Source organism: Drosophila ananassae (genome assembly GCF_017639315.1).
Source record: "Drosophila ananassae strain 14024-0371.13 chromosome 4 unlocalized genomic scaffold, ASM1763931v2 tig00000242, whole genome shotgun sequence".
Lineage (NCBI taxonomy): Eukaryota > Metazoa > Arthropoda > Insecta > Diptera > Drosophilidae > Drosophila > Drosophila ananassae.
Genome location: NW_025319048.1, coordinates 14,449 through 36,694, shown reverse-complemented (window position 1 = coordinate 36,694; position 22,246 = coordinate 14,449). Strand labels below are relative to the sequence as shown.

The following is a 22,246-nucleotide window of genomic DNA, read 5'->3' as shown; positions in this document are numbered from 1 at the left end:
TCAAGACCTTTAACGAATAAAACAAGAAAATGATCATAGAAAAATCTAAAACTTCCAGGAGATATAAGCACTATTACTAGAGTGATTTTCATCATTCTGATGAGCATATCATGCTTAGTTTCTTGTATCATGCCAAAAAGATAAAGAAGCGATGAAATCATTACAAATAGAACAAGCAAGGAAAGAACAAAATTGTGAAAGCTCGTACTTTTTTCAGCTATATTTTCGAACATAGCTTGTGCAACTGCAGGATCATTGCTATTAAAATGTTCTTTGCAATTTTCGTTAATCAATAATACACATTTTAGATAGTTATAAATGTAATCAAAAAACCCAAAACTACTTGGCTGCTGCACTCCACTTAAGAACTCAAAAGAGTAGCCACCTACATTATCTAAGTAATATCTATCTAATATTTTTACATATATTTTCCATCCCTTTTTTAACTTCAACTCATTACAATTTCTGTCTTTTAATTTAGTGCTATCTCTGTCTAAAGTAAAAAGACCGCTCCCATTTTCTGCCACGGAGTTGTAACCTAGATGTACAGTAGGATATTGAGGATCGCGCATTAACTTTAGATTTTCGTTAGGATCATCTTTCCCCGTTTGAAACAAAAGATAAGCACCATGACCATTGGTAAACCAACATGGAGCACCACGTGATACTGTATTTGCGCTATCATCTTCATTAATGCACTTGCAATTTACAGTGCAACTTGTATCAGACTTACTTGAAAATTTTTGTATGCTAGGTTTATAATCATTACAAACTAAGTGAAAATTAGGTAAACTATTATCACTTTGTTTACCTTCAAATTTAGTTGCATATTTTAACTGCTCCAAGCTTTGTAAGGTATAACTGCCTTTTTTAGATTCCTTCTTGTTATTATTACTCCAAGATGTCCATGCACCATTTACTCGCACTATTAAGCTATCTCCATTGGTTTCTAATCCAGTATCTTTCCACTTCACCACTTGGTTATGGTGAAAACCAGAATTAATTTCACCAGTGTCAGGATCAATAACGCTTTCATCTTCACCTTCTGGAATAAAAGCATCATGATCGCTTGAAAAATGAGCGCTTACTGCAATAGGTTCAGGACCAAAATAGTCAGCAGATATGCACCTTGGAAAAGGCATATCGTTCTTACTACAACCTGTGATCAGCACATAAGCTGCAAGAAGTAATACCCTAAACCAACATTTGCCTAAACGTGATTGCATATCTAAACTTTTTCCAAATACAGAATAAATTTCTAAAACTTTACTTAAAATATCTTTTTAATTAGTTACTCCATAACATCATTCATATCTTACTCCTCTCCATTTTCTTCCTTGTTTTTAGCTTTAGCACTAGGATCACTTCTTATTGTTTCATCAGAATTTTTTTGCTGATCTGATTGTTTTAATGTTTTAGGTCTATCACTCGTTGTTTTATCAGAACTTCCTTTAGAATCTTCTTTTTTGTCTGGTTGCTTTGGTGTGTTAGGTAATTTAGCCTCAATTTTTCCCCGATCTTTACTCATTTTCTGCTTGATACTCTGTATCATACTTTGGGTCTTATCATCAAGGCCAACGGTTGACAGCATAGCTTGCGATGCGCTCTTAGCAACTGTACCAACACTGCCAGTAACTCCATAACCAGAGCTAAATAGTGTTTGTACCATAGTTTCCGATATAGAAACAAAAGCTTCCATTGCACCGGCAATAATGAGGTATATAAACGCCTGGATTAGGTCTATAGGTAATGCTGCAAAGTGTCCACCAGCCCTTTCTCCGGTACTGAGTGCAACATCAACGCTAGTGCCAGGACTGTATCCAAGAGGCAGTATTGATTTCATCAAGCACAGATCATACGATAAGAAATTTACGCTAATTAAACATTGATAGCATGCAGAAAAATTTGTGAGGTTATATAAAACTGAATACATCAACTGATTTAAAAGAGATAAAAATGAAAATAAAATGACTGGTTCTAATGAAACATGAGCCAACGTTTTTATCCAATTATCAAACAAGGGTTTAGTCTTTTGAAATAGAATAAATACGATAAATAAAGGTGTTAATGACAGTAAAAACGCCACTAGAACAGTAGATATTACATATTTAAACGTAGCGCTAATAATGCATTTTAAAAACGCATAAGTAGCGCAGAATATTACCCAAAATGCAATAAAGCCAAAAGGACCAGAGAGCATCAATGATAAAAACTTTAACCAAGTTTCTGCTGTGAATAATACTCCTGCTGTCAAGTCTAAGAATGCAAATTTTCTCTCCCCTTCTCCTACATAGCCAGAAAAACTATCAACTAAATAAGTGCTACCATCTATAAAAAGTCTGGATAAAGTTGTACCAAAAAGTTCCCAGCTTCTATCGCTAAAGGCAAAAGCTATAAATGCTATCTTGAACATTCTTACAATGAAATCAAATTTACTTAGCTGTATTGTTCCAAGCATATAGCCAACGACAGTAAATATAACGTATAGAGTAAGCAAAGCTCTTACCCCTTGAAGAAGACCTCTTGCATATCCTTTGTATGAATCTTTAACGCTGTCCCCAATTACTTCTTCTTTTATAAGTTTAAATACCCCGTTTACATTCGATGAAATAAAATCATTAATTTTTCTTTTAACAAATAAAGTTACTGTGTACTTATTATTTTCATAATATTTGCCATTTTTATCTGTAATGTCATCTCTCTCTACGTTGCTTACATTGATGCCGAAATATATCTTCTTAGATTCTTCGTTCTGAAAGTGTTCTCCGCTTATTACATCTAATATGGTGTACTCATCTTTTCCGTTTACTCTTTCTCTCACTCCTACCACTTTAAAATCATTAGTTCCCACACCATGCAAATCTTTAGGTGGCTCATCACCTAAATATACATATAATTTTTCGCCATTAATATATTCACATGATCTAGTCACTTTAACATGGTACCCTCCTCTATTATAGTAATAATGACCATAATCTGCGATAGCGAGCATCACACTACTACCGGGCGTTACCTCGTCATTTACTGGATAATCATTGTTCAATTCCAGAGAAAAATCCTCGAATTTATTGTTATCGCCAATTTGCGAACACATATTATCCCCTTTTGCACCCTCTTTCTTTGGAAGACATTGAATACCTTTAGCGGTATTTTTATCATCAGGATCACCAATTTTTGCAACAAGAGCCTCAGCCCAAGATTTATCATCTTCAGTAAAACTACCTGCTTTAACATTCCCTTCCATTTTTTCTAGATAAGAATACATATCACATTTATTTCCTTTATCGTACTTCTTATACCTTATAGAGGAGACACAGTTCCGTTCTCCTGCTTGACCTAAACCATAGTTCCATATACCCTTCTCAGTATAGCATATATTTTGATGGTAACAGTTAAGCTCATAGGAGGAGTACTTTTTTCTCTCATCAAGACTACAGTTTTTTCCATCACATAACTCGTTCAATCCTATTTTAGCGCGGCGTAAATCAAGTAGTGAACCATATACCCATGGTTCGTTGTCTTGAATATAACCTTTATTAAAATGCACCTTATTATCATATGGGGTATACCCATTGCCAACTAGCACTTTGCTTTCCTTTGCTTTTGTTTTATCAAGAGGTAAAAATTGTATTTTATTTTTTGTACCATCTTTACCATCACAAAAAAACTCTCCCCCCTGATGTACTTCACTCACTGTAGCTTTCTTATATACAGTTTCCTTACGATCATTTTCTACAGCTTTATAACAATTGTCATCAAAATTGATGCCTTTCCCTTCTGGATTGTCGTAATCAATTGTTATTTTTCTGGGAACTAAGCTGAAGCTTAACTTGTCACCAGGATTTACTTTAATTCCAGTGTCCACATAACGTCTATTGCTGCCAAATCCTTTGCCACCACATAGTTCGTTTTTACTTTCATTAACACCATAATTGTTAGGTACACTATTAATATCCGCAGCCTTACTATAATTTGGTTCTGAGCCATCAGCACAAAAGCTAGCTGGCACAAGTACTTTCCTTGGATTTTTGTCTTCTTTAAAAGGGCAAAAATTTACTGATCCATCGAGGGTGAATTTGATTTTCTCACCCTGACTAATTACCTGACCAGAATCAACCCAATGAATTTTATCGGCTTTACGAACTGGAACATCCACATTAACGCTGGTGTTTTTGCTCTGCAACCCAGGCTCGACACAATCCATATTACAACCAGTGATTGCAAGACACAGTATCAATAATAGTGATCTTTTACTTATCATTGCTGTCTTCCTGGTTGTGGTATCTGAGGCGTTGACCTTTGAGTCCCTTGTGGTATTTGAGGTCTTGACGTACCTGACTGTTGAGAGGCATCTCCTCTTTCTCTTCTTTGAACGCTTTGTTCATCTAACCCTACTGTTCCCATTAAGCTTTGTTGATACTGTCTTCCAGGTTCGCTTGCTACATAAGCACCAAACAACGAGTCAGATATTGCCGAAGAAGCTTCAACTAAAGCTTTCATAGCGTGTCCCAAAATAACAAAAGCCATCATAGCGGTAATATTAGGTGTATATTTGGAAGCATAACCATAAAAAATACAAGGGTTAAAAATCTTTAGGTTAATATTAAGTATACATGTAGAGCAGACCTCAAAATCAAATACTGAATACACAATATAATCCATAACCTGACTTATCAGTGATATAAAAATTAAAAGGACCACTGGATGAATTGCAAATCTTGCTAAATTTTTAACCCAGTTTTGAAACATCTGCCTAGTATACGCAAATAAAAGACAAATAATAAAAATAGGTGCTAAAGAAAGTAATAACGCAACTATTGCTATAGATGTAATAAAAGAAAATAAGGCATTAAAAATAGATAAGCTCACTGTGATTAAACCCCAAATCACCAAGCAAAAAGATACAATGCCCAAAGGGCCAGAAAATATAAGAGATACTATTAACAATACTGAATGCGATGACAAGAACCTATTGAGCGGCAAATCAAGAAACTCAAAAACATTTGAAGTAGTGCCTCTAAAATTTGCTATTTCTATTAGTTGTTTTGGAGTGTTAATAAATATAGAGAATGCGTTGTTATAAAAAAAGTCCCAGCTATTATCCTGCAATAGCTGAGCGATGATTCCTATCTTTACGCATATAATTAAAAACTCATATATAGAAATATGAGTTAATCCAAAAAAGTAATAAAGAGTATATAAGATTATATATAGTACTAATAGTGATATTATAGTAGATCTAATGGTATTTGTTCTGCTTGATTTTATAAAACTTTCGTAAAGAGACTTTACAGGACTAGTATCAGAGTGAATTGCGTTAGGGTCTTTATAATTAGAGCCGAAAAATGCAGTTTTCACTTTTTCATCAAAGAAATTATATATTGCACTAAAAGTTTTTGTAGGTGGCTCTTGAGTTGTTAGGTTAATGCTAAACTGACCTTCATTTTTGTAATCGCAGCCATGGTCTCTTATTCCGTAATATATGGTGCCTGTTTTGTCTTTTAATTTTCCTTTCAAGTTTTCCATGTCATGAACTTTGCTGATATCTACAGATATATCCGCTTGATTTTCACCAGGCTTATGCTCAGGGAATTTATCGGAAACACTTATATACAAGCTATTTTCCAGACTATGGTTCTTCGTTACTCTTATGTTGAACCCGCCTTTGTCATTTGTATTGTAGCAGCTCTTGTCATTTCTGCTACATAGACTAAAAGTTAAACTTGGTATTTGATGGTCATTCTCCATCTTATGATCACAACTAGTACATAAACCACCACCTGGAATGTGTTCAAGAGTTTCATTATCCATACCAACTTTTAGAAATGTAATGTCAGTTTTTACCTGTTTTCCCTTTAATACGTTACTAATAATTTCAGCAACAACAGATTCACCACTAGAATTTAAAGCATTGAATAGCTCAATTTCTATATTATTATATTCAATATACACGCAATCCTCGCCTCTACGACCAGAAGAAAATTTACATATACGTCTACAGAGTGAATTTAAAATGTGCGTATCTATCTTACTTGCACTGCTCTCTGAAAGCTTGCTGCAATCTATATTCTCTCCTTGTTTTATAGAGTTAATAATATTTTCAATTTCCTTTTTTCTTTCATCTTGATCTAACTTCGAAAACCAGTACTCTCTTCCACTCAACCATTGCGCATCGCCTATTATATATTTATTAGGACATATCCCATCCTTGCCACCTTGGCATTTCTCTTGATTTAAAACATGTGCAAAATGTTCCGTTTCTTGCTCGCTACACTTTTCGTCGATTTTCAAATACCTGATTTTTGTCTCACTCTCTTTATCTTTACACACTTTACTTCCAATCACACTAAAGCTTATCGTATCGCCTTTTTTAAGTGCAAATGGTAATGCAACGTCATTTCTCCCAGGCCCAATTGCAAAATCTGCATACTGCTTAGGACAAAAATTAACCTTACTAGGCACTATATCAATCTCTGTTACTCTTATTCTATCTGAGATATTAACACCAGAATCAACCCATTTCTGCTCTGTTGACACTATATCTAGTTTTTCACGCAAACCTGATAAATTTTCTGGCTTAATACAGTGATGTTCCCCGCAGCCTGACAGAAAAAAAAACGGTATTATCAGCAAAAATTTTAGCATAAATCCAACTCATTCAGTGCTTTTGTTAACACTCTCGGAGCTACTAGAACCAGAACCTCGAGATTTACTCTTGTCTCCACCACTCAACTTCTTAGCAGCAGCACCAGCAACTCCAGCAACACCCCCAGCAGCAGCTTTGGCAGCAGATAAAGCTTTGCCCACTATTTGTCCAGGTGTCTGACCTGAGCCAAGTGCTGCTCTATGGTTACCAGCAAGTTCAGCAGCCATGCCAGGAAGAATGTTTAAAAAGTGGTAAAAGAGGAATAATACTAAACACAATTTTAATAATTCTCCGATGAGAGAGCTGCCAAACTCCATGTATGTAAAGTCGAATAGACCAAGTATGCTGCTCTTTTTAAAGCTATAATTTTGCATCATACATGCAAGAGTAGTTTCATTTTTATCACATTCCCCATCTTTCAATTTAAACCACTGTTTTTTCTTACTATATGAGATTTCTGCTTGTTTCTTTTCATATGACTTGTCCGGTTGTTCATTTTTATATGACTCGTCCAGTTCAAAATTTAAATTTTTAAAATAGATTTTATCACATGCTATGAACATAAAGGACAAAAACGCAAAAAGGATAACCGGGTATAAGCTATAGGTAATCAACTCTTTCACCCAGCCTTCAAAATATCCTTTGGTGTGTTGGAATAAAACCATAGGAATGAACAAAGGTGATAAAATGATGATTACACTTAAAGCAACTAGAGATAAAATAAATACATAGCACAGCCACAAAATAACCATCATCATCAGAACGGCCATAAATATACAGACAAGAGCTACTAAAATTTGTCCACCAGCAAAAATAATACCGATTACCGAACCTGCAACTAATAAGACAGGAGCAGCACCAAGCAAGACTGCTAACGTTGCAACACCTCCAGTACCAATTTTGCCACCAATTCCATCTAAAGGGGCACCTAAATAAAATAAAATTCTACAATCAAGCCTATCCCAAGGTGCAAGATAACTGTAAGATACCCTCTTTCCTGCACGAGTATATTCATAATCTGTACCTGCTTTATAATTACATATGCCTTTACTTTCAGATGATGCTTTTAGCACTATCTCTGACAAACCATTTGAGAGACGAGTTAATTCTCCATAATAATGAGACATGGTACTGCCTGTTGTGAAGTAAATCACTAAAGCGAATTTTATGATCAACATATACATTTCTTGAGGCCTCTGAACTCCACCAGACATGGCTTTTATAGAGAACAGTATTAAAGCTAAAACTAAAACAGCAGTTACAGTGTTTTTCAGCCTTTTCTGTGCTACAGATATAAAACTCTCACCATTTGGTGCACCTTTACCTGCAACTAAATTATCTAACGATTCCTTAATGCATTGCACTATCATAGAAGTTACGGGAATAGGAGCTAATGATTTACTCCCTGCCTGGTTATAACAAGCTTCAGAAACATACGAGCTAAAACAGCCAGCATTATCATAACCTACAAAAATTTTCCCCCCTTGTCCGTTGAGTCTTTTTTCTTTAGATCTGATAATAGTTTTATAGTCATCATTATTACCAATAGGAACTTTTTCCTCTCCTGTACCATCTTTATTTTTGAATATCATCACAGATTTTTCACACATAGGAGCAAGTGGGTCAGGTGGCAATTCCGTGCACCCCATATCAACCCCTTGCGGCCAAGGAGTCATTTCGATACCAAGCATTTTCACACTTGCTAACTCCACACACAATCTGCCCATTTTTCTCACTGCTTTGAATGTAGCTCCATGTATGGGTTCGCTCTGTCCTGCTTTGAGAACTCTACATTCCAGACCACCATCAACCTTCGAGGACCATGACCCATCTACGTATCCAGTGTCTTTCTCCCTGACATCAAAGTCTATGTATCCAGGTTTTCCTCTGGAATTAAAGTCTACCTTATTAAAAAGATTACCAAAAGTTAAAGGGTTTCGATGACATACTTCTATATATTCACTGTATTGCACACCATTTTTTGGCCAGTAATAACTCTCTGTACTCTCCTGAACGTTAGAATTTAAGGCTTCTTTTTCTGCTCTTTTCCCGTCATAATCTTTTTTGTTCACGTCTTCCCGAGCTTTATTTTGCAAACAAGAAAAATATTCCTCTTCTGTTTGGTAATTTTCATTGGTGCAGCCACTATAACCTGTGTCTTCTAATTTAAAATTTTTGTATTTTCCATCATGATCACGTGCAACTGGGTGTTTAACAAAACTATGTTCACAAACAACAAGCCCTCCTATCGCTTTCCAGACTCCAACAATTGCAGCTATCATTCCAACAATAACAAGAGCGGTAAACAAACCAGCAGAAGAAACGATCAAAACAATGCCAGTAAATATTGCACCAACAGCAATCGCTATTCCAGCAAGTGCTGCAGCTGTTTTAAACGCTCCACAATCAGGATTAGAGGCACGACTAAAACTGCCAATGGAATTAAATCTGCTAACAAATTCTGTCTTGTCAGTACCACTTACTCCATCTGCAAGCACTGGATATGAGAGTAAAAAGTCTATATTTAGTAAAAATATCGCAATTAATAGCAATGACAGCTTAGTCTTAAACATTTTTTACCTTCTGATAAAATATAGGCAACCATACTTTTGGGTTGTCCCCAACTTCATTTAATATATCGTGTAACAATAGAACACTTTCTGCACGTCCGGATAATACGTTGATTATATCATCCAGGCCTTTTAAGTCTATTCTAGCTACTACAGCATTGACTCCTTGTTTCACCAAAAAGAATCTAGTACTCGGATCTGTGTGCTTAATTAATATATATTCACGTTCAGTTAACATAAAAACATCCCGATAGACACTAGTAGCTTTCAGATTTGGTAAAAAAATCTGTGTCGCTGTTTGTTGTACAAGCGTATCGCTAATAGTACTTTTACTTGCATCCTCAACACTCTGAGTAGCAAAAATCACAAAAGCATTTAGTTTTCTCAGTACCTTCAACCAGTCTTTTATCTTGGGTGCAAAAACTGGATTATCTATTAACGCCCATGCCTCATCAAGAACGATAATAGATGGAGTGCCATCAAGAGATATACTAATCCTATGAAATAAATAAATCAAGACCGGTCCAAGAGCAACAGGATCTTTGAGCAAGCTAGCCATCTCAAAACCAAATACTCTTGCTCGTGAAAAATCTAGCAAATCTTCTTTATTGTCAAATATTGCAGCATGAGAACCATTATCATGCCACATAGATATTGCCCCAGCTAGAGTATCAGGACCTGCAAGCCCTAAAAACGGTACGAGGTTTCTCAAGAATCTGTCTTCTTTTCTTAATTTAAAATTTCCTTCAATTGCATCATTAATTCGTGCAATATCTTCTGAAGTAAATTTATCATTATATACCGAAATTAAAGACTTTATCCACTCCATTAAAAATGTTCTATTATCAGAGGTATCATCAAGTTGTAAAGGATTAAAATTTGTTTTAGTTCTTGGTTCTATTACAGTATAGATACCACTAAGTGCTCTTAAGAAAATCTCTGCACCGCGATCTTTATCAAAAAAGAATATCCTTGGAGAAAACTTCATCGCTTGGGCACACAGGAAATTCATTAAAACAGTTTTACCAGCACCAGTTGGGCCAATTATCATAGTGTGTCCAACATCCCTTATATGAAAGTTGAAAAAAAATGGAGTACCAGATGTCGTGTCAAAAACTGTAACGGCATCTCCCCAGTGGTTATTGAATTTATTACCAGTAGGATAATTATGTTGAGATGCAAATCCAGCCAAATTAAGACTACTTATTGTAGCTTTTCTCACTATATAATCGAAATTACCAGGAATTTGCGCCCAAAATGCTGGTTCAAGGTTAACTCTCTCACGTATAGGGTAAACACCGCAATTAGAAAGCTCTGATTCTACCAACGACAGAGCGTTATCCAATGATTTAGGACTTTTTTCTATACATAAAATAGTCAGGTGATGTTGACCAAACGCAATCTTACCACTCATTGCGTCATCAAGCGCTTGAGAAATTTCTGCTATTTGAGAAATAGCTTTATCTGCAGACTGTATCATTCGATTTTGCTGTATCTGCATTTTTCCAATCGCCATTTGCCTGTTTATAAATTGAAAAGATTGCGTAATTATAAACTCGTAAGGAAGTTGTAAAAACGAATCAAGCATTCCTGCAGAAGTATGATTTCCATATTCTTTGATACTAATTATTCCAGCATATTTACTCTCATTATGAGTCACAACCTGTATCATCTTACGGCCAAAGAATAACCTATGTACTGGTAAGTACCTTGATATTTCAGTTCTTAGCGGAAAAAGCGTATTTGTAACGAAGCCACAATTTACGATTCTAGATAGAAACTCCATTATTTCGCAGAACAAACCATCTGGAGTTTCTTTTACTCCAAGAATTTTAGGCGAATAATTTCTAAGGCTTGTCACTACACGATTTGTCGTTTCCTCTAAATCTTCATACGTGGCACGTATATCACTTTCCCAAGCATGTTTTGAAGTTACATGTCCGAATTTTTTTAGTAGATGTGACAAAAATTCTACTCCTTTTGTGTCCGCTCTACGGATAATCGTAATGTATAGGTCATTAATAAATGATTGCCTTGTTGCGTGTTTTTCTCTCCATTTTAGATTTACGTGATTAGCGAAAAAATTCGGCAAACCTTGACTTGCAAATTCATCAGAAAAAATATTTTTCTTACGTCTGATAGTATGAAAATACAAACTAAATGCCGGAGATGAAATGCTTCTTAGCATCTGATTCCTGATGTTGTTCTGTATGACTAAATCCTCGTCATCGGCAGTTTCAAATGCAAAACCACTTAATTTTATAACCTTAACCAACCAATTTTCTTTTGTCATCAAGGTTGTGCTATTCCAATAGCAAGAATAAGGAATAAATTCAGCAGCGTGAACTTCCCTGTTCAGAGTAGATTTATTCTTTGATTGAATAGCCCTAAACCTCAGCATCACACAACGTTAAGCAATATCATAAGAATTGGCTCCATGGTAAAAACGATTTAAACATTTCGAGCACTTTCCCAATTTTACCATAAATAATTCAATAAACAACGGTTCTTTTGCAGAAGCTATATAACCAAGTCCATGTATACCTGGTAACATTAAGAGAATCACTCTTAAATCATTTGAATTAATGAAAATTAGCATGCAAATCAGGACGTTTAATATTGCAAACATATAACTCACACCAAAGAGCATTGCAGGTCTTGTAAGACCTTTAAATAATTGATCTGTTTGTATACTACCTGTGGACATATCTTTAACCTTCTAATAATAGCTCTAACACTAATACTATATCATTATATTAAAAAGCCATTGAAACTAGTAGCACTTTAAGTTAAGATACATTATTTAATCCCGATAATGACAAGTTGGCCATTTCAAGAAGCAGAAAAAATATTGCAAGAGTTTCCTAATAAAAAAGAAATAATATTTGAAACTGGTTATGGACCCTCTGGTTTACCCCACATAGGAACCTTTGGAGAGGTTTTCCGCACTACAGTTATTGTAAATGCATTAAAAAAAATAGCTCCTGGTATAAAAACCAAAATCATTGCAATTTCAGATGATATGGATGGTTTGCGAAAAATACCAGATAATGTGCCAAATCAAGAGATGCTAAGAGAGCACTTAAATAAACCATTGACTATGATACCTGATCCATTTGGCACTCATCAGAGTTATGGTCATCATATGAATTCATTGTTGTGTAAATTTCTTGATATGTTTGAATTTGAATACGAGTTCAGGAGTGCAACAGAGTGTTATAAATCTGGCGTTTACGATGAAAAACTTTTACTCTTACTGAAAAATTATGATAAAGTGATGGACGTAATGCTTCCATCATTTCGGGAAGAAAGACAGCAGACTTATAGTCCATTCTTGCCAATATGCCCAAAAACTTCTCAAGTTTTACAAGTTCCAGTAATTGAAACAAATACAGAGAAAGGAACAATCACATATGAAGACCCAAACGGGGGAAAAATAGAAGTTCCAGTGACAAAAGGAAAATGTAAACTGCAATGGAAACCTGATTGGGGAATGAGGTGGGCCGCATTTGGAGTAAATTACGAAGCTCACGGAAAAGATTTAACTCCATCTGCTGTGCTTTCAAGTCAAATATGTGAAATACTTGGAGAAAAGCCACCACTTCTGTTTTGCTACGAGCTTTTCCTTGATAAAGAAGGAAAGAAAATATCAAAATCAAAAGGAAATGGCATTTCAATTGAAGAGTGGCTAACTTACGCACCAACAGAGAGCTTAGCATTGTACATTTTTCAGAGTCCTAAAAAAGCTAAACGTTTATATTTTGATGTGATACCAAAATCAACTGATGAATATTTAGAATTTGTAAAGCGTTATCATGAGAACAAAGAAAAGGATATAAATAATCCTGCTTGGCACATTCACCAGGGCAATGTTCCCAGTATAGAAACTTCAGGCATAAATTTCTCACTACTTTTAAACCTAGCAGCAGCTTGTAATGCTGAAAACAAAGAGATCCTATGGGGTTTTATATCCTCTTATGCACCAAACGTTACACCAGAAAATAATAAAATGCTTGATAGACTTTCAGACTTTGCAGTAAAGTATTATCACGATTTTATCAAGCCAACAAAATCATATAAAACTCCAAATGAAAAAGAAAAAGCAGCGTTACTAGATTTGAAGGACACTTTACATTCTCTATCTACAACTGCTACTGCTGAAGAAATTCAATCTCAGGTATTTTCTATTGGAAAAAAATATGATTACACCAACTTACGTGACTGGTTTCAGCTATTATATGAAACGTTACTTGGCCAAAAAACCGGTCCAAGAATGGGATCTTTCATAAAGCTTTACGGAATAGGTAATACGATTTCTCTCATAGAAAGCGCTACTAAATGTATACTTTAGAGTTTACCTCCTTTCATTTGAGCTCTTTAGTTTTAATAAGAATTCCTTGACAAACTCCGCTAGCCCCCTTATCATGAAACTGAAGCTATTGTATTTGCTTTCGCCAATCTGCAGATTAAAAGGTAAGGATTACTTAATGTATCGGCGTCTTATGTTCAATTTTTTGCAGTATATAGATACTGTATGTCTTTACAAAACTTCATCTACATCTAGATTTTTATCTAAATAAGCTGAACGCGCTTATAAAGCGTTACAAGACATCAAAAAATGCCAATACTCGACAGAGATAGTAAAAGACTAGCTAACTCGGGGATTCTTTGTCTTTTTTTCTGCTTAGTAAATTTCTTAAACGTTTGCAGCGTAAGTTAGTTGCAATTAAAAGCAGCTGAATTTCGCTTGTCAAGCGTTTAAAACATAAAAAACGCCAATATTTTAAAGCGGATAATAACCACGGGGCTTCTTTTGCCTTTTTTTTCATTTGGTAAATTTCTTAATGTTTGTGGCTGAACGACAACCGTCATCCCGCTACTTGTTAGCGAGATCTCTTGTTAGCGGCTGAGATACCGCGAATGAATCGCGGTATGACGGTTCGCGGCGGCATGACGATAAGGTTTATACCTTGTCATCCCAGTGCTTGACACTGGGATCCAGCTTTCTTTATAAATTCACCAAAAGTGCTTCATTCTATAACGCAAAACCCATACTCACCAAATCCAATGCATTACTTGCAATTAAGTTTCCTGGATCCCAGTGTCTGGGCACTGGGATGACACCATCATAAAGGAATCAGTGTCAGCTACTTTCATGACACCATTCTTTTTCCTGGATCCAAGTAGTCGAGCTACTTGGATGACAGCTAGCCTGACAACCGTCATCCCGCTACCTGTTAGCGGGATCTATGCTAAGAGATACCGCGAATGAATCGCGGTATGACGGTTTGCAACGGTATGACGGTTCGCGGCGGCATAGTAATTCGTCATCCCGCTGCTTGTTAGCGGGATCTCTTGTTAGCGGCTAAGAGATCCCGCGAATGAATCGCGGTATGACGGTGTAGACGATGGTTAAGTATCCCGCTGCTTGTTAGCGCCGCGGCGGTATGACGGTTCGTGGTGGTATGACGTAGAGTGCTTAGAAGCTGCTATTTTGCTACAAATGGCTGTAATGGCATCATCTATTTTATTGCTATCACAGCCTGTTTGTGCAAGTTCAGCGTTCCCACCACAATTTTTTTCAACTGCTATTGATACTAGTTCTTTTGCACTAATTTTATTAGCTAAGTCTTTACTTACTTTAATAATCAAGACTGTTTTATCTTTTTCTGTTGCCGTGAAAGCTATTATCGTTTTTGGTTTTTGTTGCTGCAAAACAAACTCTCTTATTATATTCGCTGGAATATTGGTAAAAGCATGACTTACAAAATTTATTCCATTTATTTCAGTGCTTTTTATGCTCTCTGCGCTTATAAGTTTTTTATATAAATTTTTTATTTTAGCTTCAGATTCTTTGCGCTCTTGATTTAAAATATTTAATCGGTTTATTATTTCACTCACTGGCGCTTTTACGAATTCTGCAACTTTTTTTAAGTTAATTTCATTATCACGTACATAATTGATTGCTTCTTGACCAGTTAAAGCTTCAATTCTTCTCACTCCAAAAGCAACAGAACTTTCTGTTACTATCTTAAATAAACCGATTTCTCCAGTATGTTCAACGTGTGTGCCACCACACAGTTCCCTTGAATCTCCAATCTTCACTACTCTTACTTGGTTGCCATATTTTTCACCGAATAACGCCATAGCTCCTTCGTCTATTGCCTGATTCATGCTCTGAATTTTTGTAGACGTAGAAAGGTTTTCTCTGATTAGAGAGTTTACCATATCTTCTACTAAGAATAGCTGATCCTGAGTAACTTGAGTGTTATGACTAAAGTCAAATCGTAACTTATCCGGTGCAACTAGGGAACCTTTTTGAGTGACATGATCACCCAAGATTTTTCTCAATACAAAGTGCAAAAGGTGTGTAGCTGAATGATTTCTTCTTAAGGTTTGCCTTCTTTCCTTGTCAATGCTTGCTGCAACTGTGTTACCTTTACAAATTGAACCGAACTTAACTATGCATCTGTGCAAATATAGGTCATTAACCTTATTGGTATTCTCGACTATAATAATACTTCTATCAGATTTGATCAGACTGCCAGTATCTCCCACTTGTCCACCTGACTCGCCATAAAAAGGTGTTTTATCAAGTATAATGGTTATCTTTTCTCCCTCCTTTGCAGAATCAATTACTTCATTTTTAGAGGAAACTATAGCTAGTATTTTCGCATCATTTACTTCATTGAACTCATAACCAACAAATTTTGTTTTGCCAAATTTATCGATCAAATCAAACCATACTTGCTCAACAGATTTTTCACCAGATCCAGCCCATTTAGCACGTGCTCTCTCTTTTTGTTCTCCCATTGCATCATCAAAACCCTTCTGGTCAAAATTTATTTTTTTCTCTTTTAAAATATCAAGTGTAATATCCAAAGGAAATCCGTAGGTGTCATATAGCTTAAACGCTGATTCTCCAGGCAAAGTATCGCCCGATTTTAAATCTGCAGTGAATTTTTCCAATAGACTAATGCCTTTCATCAAAGTGTCTTTAAAGTTTTCTTCCTCTGATTTTAACGTCGTTTCTATTAAGCTTTTAGCTCTGATCAATTCAGGATAAATATCCCCCATATAAGCCGAACTCGTGCTATCTATCAGCACCGGAAAAACGCGATGGAGTAGGGAATCATTATATCCAAGCAGGTGGATATAACGCGCGGCTCTCCTAATTAATCTGCGTAATACGTAATTCCTGCCTTCATTTCCAGGGAGCACCCCCTCTGCGATGAGAAATGCAGCCGCGCGAAGATGATCTGCTATGATCTTATGCGCTATTTTATTTTCCGTTCTTCCACAGTACTCTTGTGATTTACTTATCAGAGCAGAAAATAGATCAATATCATAGTTATCATGGACGTTTTGCATAACAGCCGCTATTCTTTCAAGGCCCATTCCAGTATCGATGCATTTTTTTGGCAATTTGTGTAAATTACCTTCTTCATCTTTGTTAAACTCCATGAATACCAGATTCCAGATTTCAACAATTCTATCGCCCTCTTGTAAATTAGGACTCCCATGGTCATAAAAAATTTCAGAACATGGACCGCACGGACCAGTATTTCCCATACTCCAAAAGTTATCATCCGTTGTAATTCTTATGATTTTATCACTTGAAAAGCCACTTATCTTACGCCAAATCTCGTACGCCTCATCATCAGTATGGTAGACGGTTATGGATAGTCTGTTTTTATCAAGAGATAACTCTTTAGTGATAAATTCCCACGCAAATTCTATCGCAGTTTCCTTAAAGTAATCACCGAAGCTAAAATTTCCGAGCATTTCAAAAAATGTGTGATGCCGAGTTGTATAGCCAACATTTTCAAGATCATTGTGTTTACCGCCTGCTCTTAGGCACTTTTGACTTGAGACAGCACGTTTCATTTCAGTTTTTTGAGCACCAGTAAAAATATTTTTAAACTGCACCATACCAGCATTTGTGAACATGAGCGTTGGGTCATGTTCTGGAATCAAAGGAGAAGAAGAAACCTGCTCGTGGTCATTATTTACAAAAAATTTTATAAATCTTTCTCTGATTTCGTTTAGCTTCATCGTTTTTATTGAGGTTATCTATAAATAATAAGTTGTAATGGAAATAAAATCAATACCACTCTCTAGATCTCAGAACTTCTAGTGACATGCACCTTGTGGTAAGAAAAAATCAATATATTCACGATAAATTTACCTCATATCTGTGTTTTATATGTGGAAATTGGAATGGAAATTTATGTAGGCAAAGAAAAAAGAATAGCAAATGTGGTGACTCAACACTGGAATGACATAAAAGGATCAGACAGAGATTGGCCAGAAAGGCATGAAATAGACACTGCAGAAATAATGGAGTCATGGCAGCATTGTTTTATCATTGAAGTCAAAGATCAAGGTTATATTTGCGAAAATGCAGGAGAAAAGGCCGTTGAATTCTATGGTTTTGAGAAAAAGACGCGCATTGATAATAAGTATGCAATTGATGCACCATTTCTGCGACTATATAAAATAGATGCAGTCATTGATAAACTTGATACTGTAATAGAGAGTAAATGCCCAATCAATGAAGAGGAAGAAAGTGAAAGTGTTAAAATGAGGCAAGTATTGTTGCCACTTGGGAATAAAGAAGGTATAACACACATATTGGGCGTAATTACTTTTAAACTCCTTTAATATACAATTTTAATTTGATTCTTTAATAAAATTATTTATACTAATGCTTAATTACTATTAAAGAACTCAATAGTAGTGCTTGTAAATTTATTTGGAATATGAAGAAAATAAAATTAAAAACCAAATCTTCTGTGAAAAAGCGCTTTCACCTTACAGCTAAGGGTAAAGTTATTTCTACTCAGTCAGGCAAAAGGCATGGCATGGTAAAGAGAAGTAAATCTAATATTCGTAATCAGCGCGGTACAACGATTCTTGGTAAATCTGACTCGCGTATAGTTAAGCTTCATATGCCTTACGGTATTTAACAAAATGGAGGTAAAATAAAATGGCTCGGGTAAAACGTGGAGTCACTACTCACGCTCGCCATAAAAAAATATTGAAACTGGCAAAGGGTTATAGAGGGCGCGCAAAAAGTTGTTATAGAATTGCATTACAAAGAGTTGAAAAAGCACTGCAATATGCTTATAGAGACAGAAGAACCCGTAAACGTGATTTCCGTAGCTTATGGATAATACGTATTAATGCAGCAGCAAGAGAGCATGGGCTTACCTATGGTAGGTTTATGCATGGTCTTACACTTGCCGGCATTGATTTAAATAGAAAAATTCTTGCTGAGATGGCAGTTAATTATAAGGATGATTTTGCCAAATTAGTAGAAACTGTAAGTGGTAAATTAGCGGAGAATTCTTAAAGCAAAAACACCATGAGAATTATTTTCATGGGATCACCAGGATTTGCTGTTAATTCTCTGAGCTTGTTACTGAAATCAAAGAGCGAAGTGGTGGCAGTATACACCAAGGCTCCAAAACCTTCGGGGCGTGGACAGAAGCCAATGAAATCTCCAGTACATGTTATCGCTGAAGAAAGTAACATAGAGGTATGTACTCCTATCTCTCTAAAGTTCTCGGCAGAGCAAGAAAAATTTAGAAATTTCAAGCCAGACGTTGCGGTTGTTGCCGCGTATGGATTGATACTTCCAAGAGAAATTTTGAATATTCCAAAATATGGTTGTATTAATATTCATCCTTCATTACTACCGAGGTGGCGCGGTGCAGCTCCGATACAGCACACAATTTTAGCAGGAGATCAAGAAACCGGGGTTAGCATTATGCAACTGGATGAAGGATTAGATTCTGGCCCTATTTTAAAACAGGAAAAATTTCTTATCGAAAAGAACGATAACTACAAGACATTGCATGATAAATTATCTAAGCTAGGCAGTGATTTACTGCTGAAAGTGCTAAACGAAATTGAAAAACAGCTTCCCTTAAAACAGAACGATAACGATGCATGTTACGCTGACAAAGTGGAAGACTATAAAATTTATGCAAGTGATGCCTGTGAAGTTGCTTATAGAAAGGTTAAAGCGTTTTACCCAAAAGCGTTTATCAAGATAGAGAATAAACGTATCAGGATACTTGATGCTGACTTTGAAGCTCTCGCTTCAGAACAAGGTAAGATTGTTAACGATAATATGCACATAAGTTTAAAAGGTGGCACTTTAATTCCTAAAGTTGTACAAATGGAAGGGAGAAATCCTTGCAGTATTGAAGATTTTATTCGTGGCTTGAAATCAAGCATGGTAAAAAAATTTATAGAATAGGCTGCTTTAAATTAGTGTAGAAATGTAATAGCTAAATTTCCTTTTCTTAGATATAATCTTAAAAAACTTTCCATATAAAAATGAAAATAAAAAGAGCTTTAATATCAGTATACGATAAAACGAATATAATTGATCTTGCATCGTTTTTAACGCAGCAACAAATAGAAATTCTTTCAACGGGAAATACTTATAAAACGCTATCTAGTGCAGGAATAAAAACACAAGAGGTCTCAGATTACACACAATTTCCAGAGATACTTGGTGGTAGAGTAAAAACTTTACACCCTAAAATTCATGGAGGAATACTTTGCAATAGAGAAAAACACAAAACGGAAATACAAAATCTAGGTATTAAGCCAATAGACCTGCTTATAACTAACCTATACCCATTTTGGGAGACAGTAAATAGCGGCTCAAATGAAGAGCAAATTATAGAACAAATTGATATCGGCGGAGTGGCGTTAATTAGAGCTGCAGCAAAAAACTTTCGTTTTACTTCAGTTATTTCTAGCATTCAAGACTACGAAGCACTAAAAGCTGAGATGATAAAAAATAACAATAAAACAACATTGGAATATAGAAAACACTTAGCAACCAAAGCATTTGCTCTCACTGCACACTACGATTCTAATATTCACAGTTGGTTTTTATCCCAGAGTAAAAATAATGAGTTGCCAGAGTTTTTTGCTCTATACGGGCATAAAGTACAAGAACTCAGGTATGGTGAAAATCCCCATCAAAAAGCTGCATTTTATAGTAATCAATTTACCAAATATCCGTTGGAAAAAATACATGGAAAAGAGTTGAGTTATAATAATATAGTAGATATAGAATCCGCACTTAACATAACTTCTGAATTCGAAGAACCTGCAGCAGTGATAATCAAGCATAATAACCCATGTGGCGCTGCTATTGGTAATAATGCTTTGGAGGCATATGAAAAAGCTCTATCGTGCGATGAAGTAAGCAGTTTTGGTGGTATAGTTGCCTTAAACCGGGAAATAGATTTAAAGCTAGCGGAAAAAATTAAACGAGATATTTTTAGAAGTTGTGATAGCACCATCAGTAAACAATGAGGCACTAAAAATTTTGCAAAGAAAGAAAAATTTAAGAGTGATTATTCATAAATCTTTTCAACAAAATGTGAAATACCAAACTAAAAATGTTATTGGTGGGTTTTTGGTGCAAGAAAATAATGATCACAAGATAAAAGCAGAACAAGTAACAGAATGCACTACAACAAAAAAAGGAAAGGAAGATCTTATTTTTGCCTGGAAAATATGTAAGCATGTGAAATCCAACGCAATAGTTATAGCAAAAGATGGTTGTGCTATTGGCATCGGCGCAGGGCAAACAAGCAGAATAGATAGTGTGAACATTGCAGTGAAAAAAGCAGGTGAAAAATGTAAAGGTGCAGTGCTTGCTTCAGATGCATTTTTTCCATTCCCAGATAGCATAGTAGAAAGTGCAAAACATGGAATTACAGCTATAATTCAGCCCGGCGGCTCGCTGAAAGATCAAGATGTGATAAAAGCTGCAAATGAAAATAAAATTGCTATGTTTTTCACTGGCGTTCGCAGTTTTTTTCCATTAGGCTTTGTGTCTTATCGTCATACTGCGCGAACCGTCACGGTATCTCTTGGCCGCTAACAAGCAGCGGAATGACGGCTGTCGCTTAGCCATAAACATTAAGAAATTTACCAAACGAAAAAAAAGGCAAAAGAAGCCCCGTGGTTATTATCCGCTTTAAAATATTGGCGTTTTTTTATGTTTTAAACGCTTGATAAGCGAGATTCAGCTGCTTTTAATTGCAACTAATCTACGCTGCAAATGTTTAAGAAATTTACTAAGCAGAAAAAAAGACAAAGAATCCCCGAGTTAGCTAGTCCTTTTACTATCTCTGTCGAGTATTGGCATTTTTGATGTCTTGTAACGCTTTATAAGCGCGTTCAGCTTATTTAGATAAAAATCTAGATGTAGATGAAGTTTTGTAAAGACATACAGTATCTATATACTGCAAAAAATTGAACATAAGACGCCGATACATTAAGTAATCCTTACCTTTTAATCTGCAGATTGGCGAAAGCAAATACAATAGCTTCAGTTTCATGATAAGGGCGCTGGCGGAGTTTGTCAAGTAAGTTTTTTCGTTTCTGTGACCAGTTGGACTTAAAGTCTACACAAAAAACGTTTACAACCAACGTTCAACATGGTAAATTAAAAACGGTTTATTCCTCGGTAGCTCAGTGGTAGAGCAGTTGGCTGTTAACCAATTGGTCGCTGGTTCGAATCCGGCCCGGGGAGCTCTTCTCTGTTGAATTTTAGTGTTGATTTTATATGGGCATTAAATCAGTCGTTTTATGTATACTAGATGGTTGGGGAAATGGAGTAGAAAACAGTAAATACAATGCTATTAGCAACGCAAATCCACCCTGTTGGCAATATATTAGCTCTAATTATCCAAAATGCAGTTTATCCGCCTGTGGAACTGATGTGGGGTTACCTGGTGGTCAAATAGGTAACTCAGAAGTTGGCCATATGAATATTGGCAGTGGTTAGAGTGGTAATACAAAGCCTTCAGCGCATTAATCAAGAGATTGGAACAATAGAAAACAATGTAAATCTACAAAGTTTTATTAGTAATCTAAAAAGTAAGAACGGAGTATGCCATATAATGGGATTAGTGTCAGATGGCGGTGTTCATTCGCATCAAAAGCATATTTCAACTTTAGCAAATAAATATCACAGCATGAATCAAAGTGG

General features: G+C 35.7%; 1 long non-coding RNA gene and 1 other non-coding gene across 2 annotated transcripts; both read left to right on the top strand.

The window, feature by feature from the left end:
• The first annotated feature begins 16,107 nt into the window (after positions 1-16,107).
• Positions 16,108-18,394, top strand: LOC123258109. The gene is made up of 2 exons (XR_006507969.1): positions 16,108-16,365; positions 16,431-18,394. It is a non-coding gene; the product is annotated as an uncharacterized LOC123258109 (long non-coding RNA).
• A 3,321-nt stretch (positions 18,395-21,715) lies between these two features.
• Trnan-guu lies at positions 21,716-21,787 on the top strand. Its single transcript has one exon. It is a non-coding gene; the product is annotated as a tRNA-Asn (tRNA).
• The last annotated feature ends 459 nt before the right edge of the window (positions 21,788-22,246 follow it).